Source organism: Piliocolobus tephrosceles, chromosome 2 (genome assembly GCF_002776525.5).
Source record: "Piliocolobus tephrosceles isolate RC106 chromosome 2, ASM277652v3, whole genome shotgun sequence".
NCBI lineage: Eukaryota > Metazoa > Chordata > Mammalia > Primates > Cercopithecidae > Piliocolobus > Piliocolobus tephrosceles.
Genome location: NC_045435.1, coordinates 50,266,402 through 50,278,293, shown reverse-complemented (window position 1 = coordinate 50,278,293; position 11,892 = coordinate 50,266,402). Strand labels below are relative to the sequence as shown.

General features: G+C 48.8%; 1 long non-coding RNA gene across 1 annotated transcript; it reads right to left on the bottom strand.

Moving 5' to 3' along the window:
• Window positions 1–4,283: 4,283 nt before the first annotated feature.
• LOC111546885 lies at window positions 4,284–9,180 on the bottom strand. The gene is made up of 3 exons (XR_002732962.2): window positions 9,038–9,180; window positions 8,177–8,473; window positions 4,284–6,888 (listed from the first exon to the last, which is right to left on the bottom strand). It is a non-coding gene; the product is annotated as an uncharacterized LOC111546885 (long non-coding RNA).
• Window positions 9,181–11,892: the final 2,712 nt, after the last annotated feature.

Below are 11,892 nucleotides of genomic sequence, written 5' to 3'. Positions count from 1 at the left end.
TTCCGCACAGCAAAAGAAACTACCATCAGAGTGAACAGGCAACCTACAGAATGGGAGAAAATTTTTGCAATCTACTCATCTGACAAAGGGCTAATATCCAGAACCTACAAAAAACTCAAACAAATTTACAAGAAAAAAACAAACAACCCCATCAAAAAGTGGGCAAAGGATATGAACAGACATTTCTCAAAAGAAGACATGCATACAGCCAACAGATACATGAAAAAATGCTCATCATCACTGGCCATCAGAGAAATGCAAATCAAAACCACAATGAGATACCATCTCACACCAGTTAGAATGGCAATCATTAAAAAGTCAGGGAACAACAGGTGCTGGAGAGGATGTGGAGAAATAGGAACACTTTTACACTGTTGGTGGGATTGTAAACTGGTTCAACCATTGTGGAAAACAGTATGGCAAGTCCTCAAGGATCTAGAACTAGAAATACCATATGACCCAGCCATCCCACTACTGGGTATATACCCAAAGGATTATAAATCATGCTGCTATAAAGACACATGCACACATATGTTTATTGCAGCACTATTCACAATAGCAAAGACTTGGAATCAACCCAAATGTCCATCAGTGACAGACTGGATTAAGAAAATGTGGCACATATACACCATGGAATACTATGCAGCCATAAAAAAGGATGAATTTGTATCCTTTGTAGGGACATGGATGCAACTGGAAACCATCATTCTCAGCAAACTATCACAAGAACAGAAAACCAAACACCGCATGTTCTCACTCATAGGTAGGAACTGAACAATGAGATCACCTGGACTCTGGAAGGGGAACATCACACACCAGGGCCTATTATGGGGAAGGGTGTGGGGGAGGGATGGCATTGGGAGTTATACCTGATGTAAATGACGAGTTGATGGGTGCTGACAAGTTGATGGGTGCAGCACATCAACATGGCACAAGTATACATATGTAACAAACCTGAACGTTGTGCACATTTACCCTAGGACTTAAAGTATATAAAAAAAACAAAAAACAAAAAACAAACAACAACAAAAACAACACCTCAAGACCAATATTCCATCGGTAGTCTCTGGGGATGGAGCTCAGGCCTCAGTAGCTTTTAAAGCTCCCCAGGTGACACCAGTGTAGCCAAGGCTGCGAATTGCAGCTCTCCTGGGAGAGCAGAGAATGGAATTGCAACCACTTCTAAGTACACTGAGCACAGTGTCCTGCCCACATGGAGCAGTTTTTTAATCCATATTGCACTAACGGTGGCAGTTAGACTGAGTTCCAGTGCACATGAAACTCACAGGACCTTACATGGCTATGCTGAGCAAGCTAAGATTTATTTCAGGAAAAAAATACAAGATATTAAGGACATTAAAATGAGGATATGCATCAGGGCCAAAGGCTGCCTCATAGTGAGGGGTTCTGAGAGTCAGGGGAGAGCTCCAATTGTTACACTGACGTGGGACAACCATGTGAATGTACTTTTTCTTTCAGATCAGAACTACTGATGCACCTGAGATATTAGAATCAGGAAGCACACAATGGAGGGCTCATTGTGTAGGCACACTTGCTGCGTCACCAGGCCCAGCACTGCACCAGGTTCCCTGAGGGAGACCCTGAGGCCAGGTGCAGGTCATCAGTCTCATTGTGACCCTCAAACAATGCTCACAAGCTGATACCAGACACCCTGAAACTTGTCTCCACCCGTGGTCACCAGTCAGTACCCTTCATGCCTTGCCCGGGGGTCCATGCTGTGCAGGCACATCTCTACTTCAGCACAACAGCCCAGGCTGATTCCAGACCTGCTGCAATAAGCCCTCAGTGCACCTGGGAGGTAAATTCAACCTGCTTTTCTTGAAACCTTGATATTCAAAGTGAGGTCTTGAATGAACAGCATCAGGGTGACCTGGGAGCTTTAGAAATGCTGGATCGCAGGTCCCAGCCTAGAACTACTGAGTCAGAACCCGCATTTTCACAATGCACGTCCCACCGGAAGTCTTGTGCACATTGACATCTGAGACTCACTGCCTTGAAGGCCACCACACTCATGCTGTTTCTCTTCCCACTGTTCAGTTTGGCCCTCATGCCAGCCAGGCCAGCGTGTTAAGACCAGTGTGAGCATCCCAAGAAGAGGAAAGCCCCTGCATTGCAGCCCAGACCCTAAGCCCACCATGTCAGCTCAGGGGGTGCAGAGTGCATCCAGGGCCTGGTCCCCTTCACTGGGAACTATCACGACTGAGGGCTGGGTGACCTTGTGCTGGTGGTGCAGGGTCATTCGTGTCGAGGGAACAGAAGGGCACTCCTGTCATTGCCGCTCTTCTCTCACCCAATGCATATCTTCAGATGAAGTCAGGGCAGAGCTGCAGTCAGTGCAGCCTTGAAGGGGAAATTCGCATGACTAATTTACTATTACCACAATGGCTCACAACAACAATAGCTAACGTTGAATACCCATCTTTGAGTCATCGTATTATCAACTAGCATTTATTTGGGCATCTGGTATGTGTCAGGCACCACGCTACTCTCTTCATTCACACTCACCTATTCATCAGCACAACCCTCACTACATTGATACATTGTTCAAGGTCACCTAGACTGAAGAGGCAGTGCCAGGATTTGGATCCAGGTATCTAATTCCAAAGACTTCACTCTTAACTCTTACCCCGCTCATCTTTGAGAACTGGCCCATCCAAGCATGTCACAGGAGTGAACACAATAGATACAATGTCTGCCTTGTGGTCAAAAAGGAGTAATTCCTGAGCATGTGTGGTGTGCACTGTATCATTTATACACATGGCAATCCTAAAAGGTGAGGGCATTATGATCCATACTTGACACATTGAGGTAGGGCTCAGAGAGGCTGAGTAACTTTCCCCAGGTCACACAGCTGGGTTTGGCAGGGATGGAAGGGGTGGATGACAGCCCCAACTTGCCTCTGTGATTGCTGAAGGGCTCAGGTTGTGTACCGTGAGTACCGGGGCTTTTTCAAACTGGCTTGACTCCTTGCCAGCTTTTCTCAGCCAGAATTTGGGGGTTCTCAAAAGCCCACAGAGAGAAGCTACCATCTTCTTTGTTACACTCTGAACTTCCCAGAGGCAGTTTCCCTGTCCCCAATGTGCTGCGTGTGACTTGATCTCTCCGAGCCCCTGCTTTCCCGCCTGCAAATGAGATCTTGCATGGTCTCATGTATGGTCATTGGAAGGGTCAGTGGGATGCCCAAATAAAACAGCCCGTGGAGGAGTAGCAACAGCAGTGGGTGCTGAAATATGGTGGCTGCTTCTCTCAAATCTCAGGATGGTTGTGAGCTCTGGGAAACCCACACTCCTATTGGGAGAAAATTAGCTAATAGGAAGCATGAGAAACTTTTCTTCTTTTTAGAGACAGGGTCTCACTCTGTTGCTCAGGTTGGAGTACAGCAGCACAATCATTGCTCACTGCAGCTTTGACCTCCTGGGCTCAAGCCGTCCTCCCACCTCAGCCTCCTGAGCAGCTGGGACTACAGATGTGCCACCCTGCCCAGAGGAAGTTTTAAACATGACCAACATCTCCTATTTAAGAGAGGGGCATGAAGCCCCAGGCCCCAGAGACACGGTTCCTCTGGCCCCAACCTTTGCTTCCAAGCATCTGAGTAACTAAATGCCCATCGGGGATCAGGGAAAAGAGGCCCTTCCAACAGCAGCGCAATATTCTTCGGCTTGGCCACATGAGGGCAGCACACGCCCGTATAAAGCCCAGCTCTGACTGCAGCTAAGCCTGGGGATGAGGATCTCACTACAGCTTCCAGAAGTAAGAATCTGCGGAGTTCATGCTTGCAAAGCCACCAGAGCTCTGTGCCCTACTGTGCCCACTCGCCCTACTCTGCCCAGTGTCCCTCCTCCCACCGCCCTTGTTCACATATATCATCCAATCCCCTCTCCAAGATGTTTAGTTTAAGCGTTAAAGCCGTAGGCTAAACACCCTCCCGTCATTTTCCATTCAGCAAATATTTACTGTGCACCTGCTTCACGCCAGGCACTATTCCTGGTGCTGGAGACTCAGTCACAAAACAGGCAGAGATCTCCGTCGTCACTGAACTCAGTCTCATGGAATGTTTGGGCTGCTGTCCCCCATGCAACATGTTATTATGTAAAATGTTCAAATCTGCAGAAAAGTTGAAAGAATAGCACCCACGTAGTGAACCCCACAGACCCACCATCTTTATTACATAACTGCCCACTTATTTATCTCCTTATCCATTCACTCTACTTTTAAATGCATTTCCAAATAAGAGGGAGACATCAGAATATCTCTGCTTGATGTTGTTACCCAGAGTTCAGTTTATTTGTGCCTTTTAAAGGTAAAATCAACATATAGTGTGATGTACAGATCTTAAGTGACCCATCAAGTGACCATTGACAAATGCACACACTTGTCCACCCAAATAGAATCAAGATAGAAAACATTGTTAGCTGCCTTTTATTAGTTCTGCAGTTTTGGGCTGGTTATTTAACTTTTCTGGATTAGTTTTCAGAGTTAAAAATAAATAAAGTTGTTGAGAGAATTAAATGAAATAATATGTGACAGTGCCTGGGGCACAACAGACACATGGGTTACACAGTCAACCTCCTTCAGTGGAATTTCCACTCCACTATGTTCTGGCTGTGTGACTTTGGACAAGTTGCTTAACCACTCTGAACCTCTGTTTCCTTCTCTGAAATCAGCCATAAAACTTACTTTTTAGCAACATTCTCAACCCTGGCTGAAAACTAGAATCACCTGAGGAGCTTCTAAATATTACTAGCATTTCCTAATTATTTGAAAATTTGTAAATATACTTTTGGATTAGAGAATGGTTAGAGTTAAGAGAACTGGGTTCCACTAACTTCTGCTAACATGGGTGTCAGCTCTCTGGACCCCAGTTTTTCATCTCTAAAATGGCTGCATCATGGGCTTGTTATGATATATGAATGAGCTGATGGGTCTGAGAGGAGGTTGAGAGCTGTGAAGTGTTTCATCCTTATTAGATATCTTTATTTAGAAACCTTGGCAGCAGAAAGGGCCTTGTAGATCTTAGTTGGACAGAATTAGCCATTTTAGAGAAGAGGAACCAGGGCACAAGGAAGAACCAAACTTTTTATCATACCTTAGAAAATTCAATCTGGCCTTGATGATGTCTCATGCCCCAGGGGTACAGTGACCCCAAACAGATCATATCTTACCTTCCTCAGGCTGCCTCTCCCAATCACACGGGTATCTTTCTATTTTCTCTCTTGTCTGCTTTATATAGTTAGACATTTATTAGAAATGCTCATGTTTTCTACTATATAGGAGCAAAGAAATGAAATTGGTGGCTCATCTACTTCCACTAGCCATGCCTGTGCCCCAAACAGACATTAGTAATGGATGGCTGAACTTTTTCCCACTGAGTCCATGACTGCATTAGCTGTCTATCCTACAGAATACTCAAGGAGACATAATCAGATAATCACTGTTGACAGGTTAAATAAAATCTCTTTTGCTATTTTTCTGAGATGAAATTTAAATGAATATTGGCTGGCAATGTGAGTTGCTTTGTTTCCCCAAATAGAGTATCAATTCTTCAAGGACAGGACTATATATTATCTTCTTCCATATTCTAACAAATGCCCAAGCATTTTGGAAGGCAGATATCTTTAAGCTACCTTTCTTTGACTGGAGAGGCAGTGTGCCATGGTGGGCAGCACAGGGTCTCTGGAATAGACAATCCTGACTTTTAAACATAGCTCTGCCACTTGCTGGTTGGGTGACCTGGGGCAAAATGGCTTCATTTTCTGAGCCCAGTTTTCTCATCTACAAAATAGAGGAACATACTTGCCTCTCCTTCCAGAATATTGCAAAGATTTTGTGAGTCCATGCAGGTAAATCTCCTGGCACAGTGATTGGTACATGGCAAGTGCTCAGTAAATGACAACTTTGTCATCAGCACGATTGTCAAGGTGGAGGAAGGAGAATGTGAGCTAAGTCTATACAATTATAAGTCAGACTCACTCACTGGAACCTGTCACAAAATAAAAAAGACAGCCATCGGTGCCTGGAACAGGCAAGCATATGATAAGTATGTGTCACTTGCACGGCAGTTAATACAGGTATTTGCCATTGCAAAGGTAATACTTTCTGGGACAGAGCTAGATCAAGAAATATCTGGGCGAATTTGTGCCAGGAGAGCACATGGGACCCTGGAGAGAAGGGAGTAAGGGCCTCACCATGCCAACCAGTAGGAGTAGGGCAGGTGTGTCTGGAAAAGGACCTGTCTGCAGGTGATGGGGAAGAAGGCAAGCCTGGCAGGTGAGACCGGGTGTGACGAGGATGGGGGCTGGTGAGCCAGTGGGTTTCCCAGCAGGTGAGTGGAAGAACACAGCCACTTGTGAGCAGCTGAGGGGCAGAGACCCAGGCAGGTAGGTGGGAGACAATTGGCACCCACTGCATGTGGAGGTTCAGAGGAGGGTTCTGGGTTTGGGAACAAGGATGGCCAGAAGAGACAGTGAGACACTCAGCAGGGGCTTGGGTCTAAGAAGCAGGCTTCATTCAGTTTAGCAGCCAAAGGAAAGTGCAAGGTCAGAAAGCTTTGTCATCTATCCCCCAGAATTAGCAGTGATCTGGGGGTGGGTGTGCTGTGAATCCCCCTGAGGCTGCCCTCAGTGCTATTGAGATGCCCCAGCCCCTGGCTTCCCCGAGCAGCTCCCTCATGCTCAGCAGGGTGGCACAAACATCACTCGCTCTCCTTGTCAGCGGCTGTCACAGCACATTTGTGGCAGCAGCGTTCATCCACGCTTCAGGAAGTCGGTGAGGCTGGGTGCTTCAGGGGATGGCCAGATTTAGCGATGCCTCATATCCTCGGATGACATCAGGGGACTCACTCCCTGACCAAAGCAGTGGAAAATGGGACTGGAAAACAAAAAAGGAGGAAGAATACATCTATTCAAATGCTACCTCCTTGATTGCATGGGGCCTTTTAAACATGTCCTGAGCAGGGACAGAGAGAGAGGCCTCAGTTCTCATCCTTAGCTCTGTCATGAAGTAGCTGTGTGTTGCAGAAAATATCACCCTGGGCTTCAGTCTCTTCACCTGTAAAATGAAGATAATTACACCTGCCTGGACAAATGGGGCAAAAGTGAAGCTTGAATGGAGAGCACAGACTCATAGGCAAGGTGACAAGTTCAGGTTATCTTGAGTGTCAACTCTGCCTGGTGGTGGCTGCCTGATCCGTGTGCTGAGAACAATGCTGAAGCCGAGGCCAAGCTGAGCCAGAGAGAGTGCTGTGATCGATTAGCTATGCCTGCCTCAGGTGCCAGATTGGAGGGCGCTCCTGCTATGCTATGTTGGCCATTTCTGTCCTAAATGGTTTTTAGGTATCATTATTATCATTTCTTCTTTACCCAAAGCCAAAAGCACCCTGAGAAGAGGCCAAAGGGCAGGTCTACACCCAGGAGGCTTTGGTGCTAATCCCACAGCCCTCTTCTTCTTCCTTTTTCTTGGTTTTATTATCTTCTTCTTCTTTTTTTTTTTTTTTTTTCCTTTTCCTTCCTTTTTTTTATTTTATGGGTAGCACAACCAGGTGAAGGAGACTCAGGAGAGACTTCAGGATGAAGATCAACAATGTCAAGCTCTGAAAGGCAGAAGGAACCAGAAGCCAAGGTCAAGTTGGCAGAAGTCAGAGGCAGCAGAAAGACAGCAGACAACAGAGCCCAGCAGCAGAGTGAGGGCAGGCGCCTTTCAGTGGGCAGAGGTCAGACACACCTGAGGGCTGGGGGTGGAAATGAGCATGAGGAAACTCGGCAAGGGGAGCAAACCCTTCCTCTGTGCGCCTTCAAAAAGCCCCAGCTCTGCCGTGGGCTCAGCGCTCTCCAGCTGCGCGGCTCAGGGGAGCTACTGCTCTCAGAGCTTCAGTTTCCTCACCTGCAAAACAGAGGTTGTTGTGAAGACTAAATGACACTGTGTCATAGCAGTGTCTGATAGCACCCCCCTCCCACCAGCCTTTGGGTCCCAAGGTCACCCTTGCAGGCCCAGCCCATCGGCTCCGTCTGGGAGACCCAGGGCCAAAGAAGCAGCGTGGGCCCGTGAAAGACAGGAAGTGCGGTCTGGGCCATCAGACATTGAGAGCCACTCTTGTGCCTGCTCCGAGCCTCTGAGCCATTCACCATATCCCAGATTCTAAGTTGCCCGGGATTTAGACCTGTTTCTGCTGGGGGATCTCCAGTCCCTCTAGAAGCAGCTTGGAGTGGTCTGGAAGGGAGGACACTCGTGGCTGCTCCTTTGTAGCAGTTCTAGAACTTGCGAGCAAGGGACAAAGATCATCATGATCATTTTGCTCATCCTTCGGGGCTCCAGCCCCTTCCCAGAGAGTTCTGTCAGGCTCAGGGCGCTGCATTCCAGTCCCCATGGGCTACTTCCTGGCTTGGAGACCTCCGGCACCACGCTGGGCCTCAGTTTCCTCATCTGTCAGCTCCCTCCCAGCTGGGTGGCCATAGGTCTAAATAAGATCACGTGAATATATGAAAGGCTTCTGCAAACTGCAAAGTATTAGCTATACGTTAACCTTCTGTCCTCCCTGAAATTCACAACTCATGGAATTACTGGGGGTCTTCTCTAGCATGACAGTGACAGGGGAGCAGACGGCCCCGGTTCTCTGAGTCACACTGCATGGTTGTCCCGCCCCCACAAGTGCCTCGTTTTCAGCTGCGTCCTCTTCCCTCCACTCCAGTTCAAAGAGCCTTTCAGTTACCCTAATCACTCTACACATTAATTGCAGGCCTCGGGGCCTGTGCTGAAGCCGTTCCTTCTGCCTGGAATGCCCTTTGCCTCGCTGCTTGGCAAACTCCTATGCATCCTTCAAGACTCAATGCCAAAGACGGTTCCTGCCTGATACCTTCCCAAGGCAAAGGGTGTGCCTCCCTCACTGGGCTCCCCAGCCTCTATTTTCAAACCGGACGAGTGAGAACAAACCGAGTTGGCTTGACAGACACACTCCCGTGCTGCACACAGTAAGTGCTTAGCTGGTGTGTGGATTTGAACCTGTTGCCTTTGCCTCACTCACCCAGGACTAGTCTTGACATTCAGAGCTCAACTCTGGGTTGTGTCCAAGCCCTTGATTCTGTTTGGCTCAGATGGCCCCACGCTCCCCGGGGCAGAGCCGTCCCGAGGCAGCCTCTGCTTTCATGATGCTGTGTCTCTGTGTGTTGGGGTGTGTGGCCGTGGAGGGGCTGTGGTCACAGAGGAGCCAACCAGGAGCACTGAAGGCTGCCCGTAGCCATGGAGACAGGGCCCCTGGGCCAGCCAGGCCCGGGCTGGTCAGTGAATGAATAAACGTGGCCCATTTTTCTGCCTTTGTCCGGAGCCTCCCTGGGGCTTCCTGCTGTCAGCCCCAGCTGTGGGGAAGGCGGAATTTGCCTGATATCGCGGAGCCGCCGCCTGGCAGCGCTGAGCCTGGCCCGGGCCGCCCCACGCCAAGATTCATGCCCGGCTAACAAGCCCCACTTTGTTCCTGTGGGAAAGTCCAGCCTCTCAGGAAAGAGCCCTCTCTCCGGCCGGCCCCTGGTCTGGGGACTCAGTGAAGCAAACAAAGCCTCCATCCGCTGGCAACGATTCTCAGGCCCCAGAGTCCACCTCTGTTCCCTGGCCAGGGGAGGAGCTGCTCTGGGAGGCGGAATTCCAGCACATCCCTTTGTCCCACTCATCTGGGAGGCCTGAGATGCCACCTGTCTGGCAGGTCTCCCCAACTGCCCTGCCTCGCCTCTGGCCACAAAGTGTGGGCTGTGTCAGAGCAGCTGGCCTGAGCTGGGGCACCCAAGGCCTTGGGGAGCTCGGCCTGCTCCCTGAAGTTGAGGCCCAATGGACCTGCAGATACGCCCCAGGGACCGGGCGGAGTCCTGATTGCACTGCTGTTCACACGGTGACCTTGGCCTCATCATAGCACCTCAGCAGCCTCAGGACAAGAGCACTAAGCCCGGCTGCCCCCTCAGGTGTTGGAGTTATCTTCTCTAATCACAATGCTAAGAAGTGGCTTTATTTAGCACTGGGCCTGTGCTGGGCTCTCCACCTAGGGCATTGCAAGGGTGAACCATTGGAGAGATTCTCCCATGTGTGAGATCAGCTCAGACGTCTATAGGGGAGGACAGAAAGGTCACGGGAAGGACGGATGCTGCTCTGGGGATGGAGCAGCAGGCACTCTGCCCCACCTAGCAGGTCCCCAGCGATGCAGCTCTGGCAGCTATTACTCTGTAGAGAAACGTGGGTCCGGCCTTGTCCGATCTTCTGATTATCTTCCAAGGGAGTTGAACATTTCTATTTTGATGTGAAATTTCCCAATTGTGAAAACGTAAAACGAAGCAATATATAGTGGCTGAAAGCCCTCAGAGTCCAAGTTTTCTCATCTGTAAGGGAGGTGTCAGAAACAGGTGGCCTAGGGACTAGATGCAGCCAGCAAATAGGGTTTATCTGGTCCCCAGATAATTTTACAATAATTGATTATGGAGTCTATGCCATGCATTCCAAAGAGGAATATATAATGTATGGGTAAGGCATAAAGAATCATGAAATACATATCCCTGAACCCACCTCCCAGATAAGAAAATAGACCAACCCTAAGACTGCCCCTGCCAGCCCCTCTCCCTGCACCCCAGAGAGGTAACCACTGTGCTGAATTTTGTGTCTACTATCCGCAAGCTTTATATGTAGTTTTATTTTGTGTCAGTTAGTGTATTAAAGGTCACACAACACAACTCTCGCTGACTCCCATCTTTTGGGTCCTTCCAGAAGCAGAGTCTGAGACAAGGGTATGAGGGCAGGAGATTCCAGAAAACACCAGTTGGGCAGTGGGAAGTGAGACAAGGACAGCAAGGAGGCCCATGAAAGGTGTATTATCAAGTGGCCCCTGTGTGGCAACTGAAGCTCAGTCCTGCTGGGGGCATCTGGGAGACTGGGTAGAGCATGCACCTCCAAGCTATCCTACCTAATGGACGAGGAAGCTGGGGTATTTATACCCCACTCCCCTCAGTCACTGGTTCAGGGCTGCTCCCAGGAAGTGCTAATTCTCCAGCATTTCCAGCCTGCTATTTGCAAGGGCAGAGTGGCTCTAGGGCCAGAGAGAGACCTCGGGAAAGGGATGCAGGGCAGGCAGTGGAAGTCAGGCAGATGTGCACTGAAGGGGTCAGGCGAGGGGCTAGACCAGGACATCCATAGTCTCTGCTACACTACATGAACTGACTTTGAATCCAACAGCTGGGCTTCCTACACTATGAAGTCATTTGCCTGCTCAAATTCACCCACCAGAGGTGCTTTCTATCCCACACCTACTGAACAAAAATTGTGTGGGGGGGGAGGTCTAGGCAGTCCTGTTTTCAACACAGTTTCACAGCACAGTAAGTGGATACTCACTGAGGCCCAAGCCACTAACCCAGGAGATAAAGTGCATATGCTCAGCCTGTCATTCAAATCTGCTACCACACTCTGCTCCCACCCTTCCCTTCCTGACCCTGTCCTGCTCCCTAGGCCACAGTCCCCTCAACCTGCTGGATTGTCTCTCAGAAGAACAGCCAGCCTCAGGAAATGCAACACTTGCAGGGAAGTTCATGTGCACTAATTGCAGAGTGGTAGGATTGAAGAAATGGCCCAAATTAAGGGTTTCTGAATTACTGTACTTATCTCTTCTTGGCCTTAAGATAGCTTTTTATAAATTGAGATGATGGAAATGTTTCTCTCTTCCCCTGAGAGGCATAAAGGGAACCAATTCCATTTCATAATCCAAAACATAAGCCTTAATTTTCCATTTCCTCTGCAGCCACAGTAAAGCTGCTAATCCTTAAACCTGTGCTGATAGTCCCCATGTTGGATATCAAAGGAATCTATAAGCTTATCCTGCTTCCCTGTGGTTTATCTGAATTGAACCCTGTA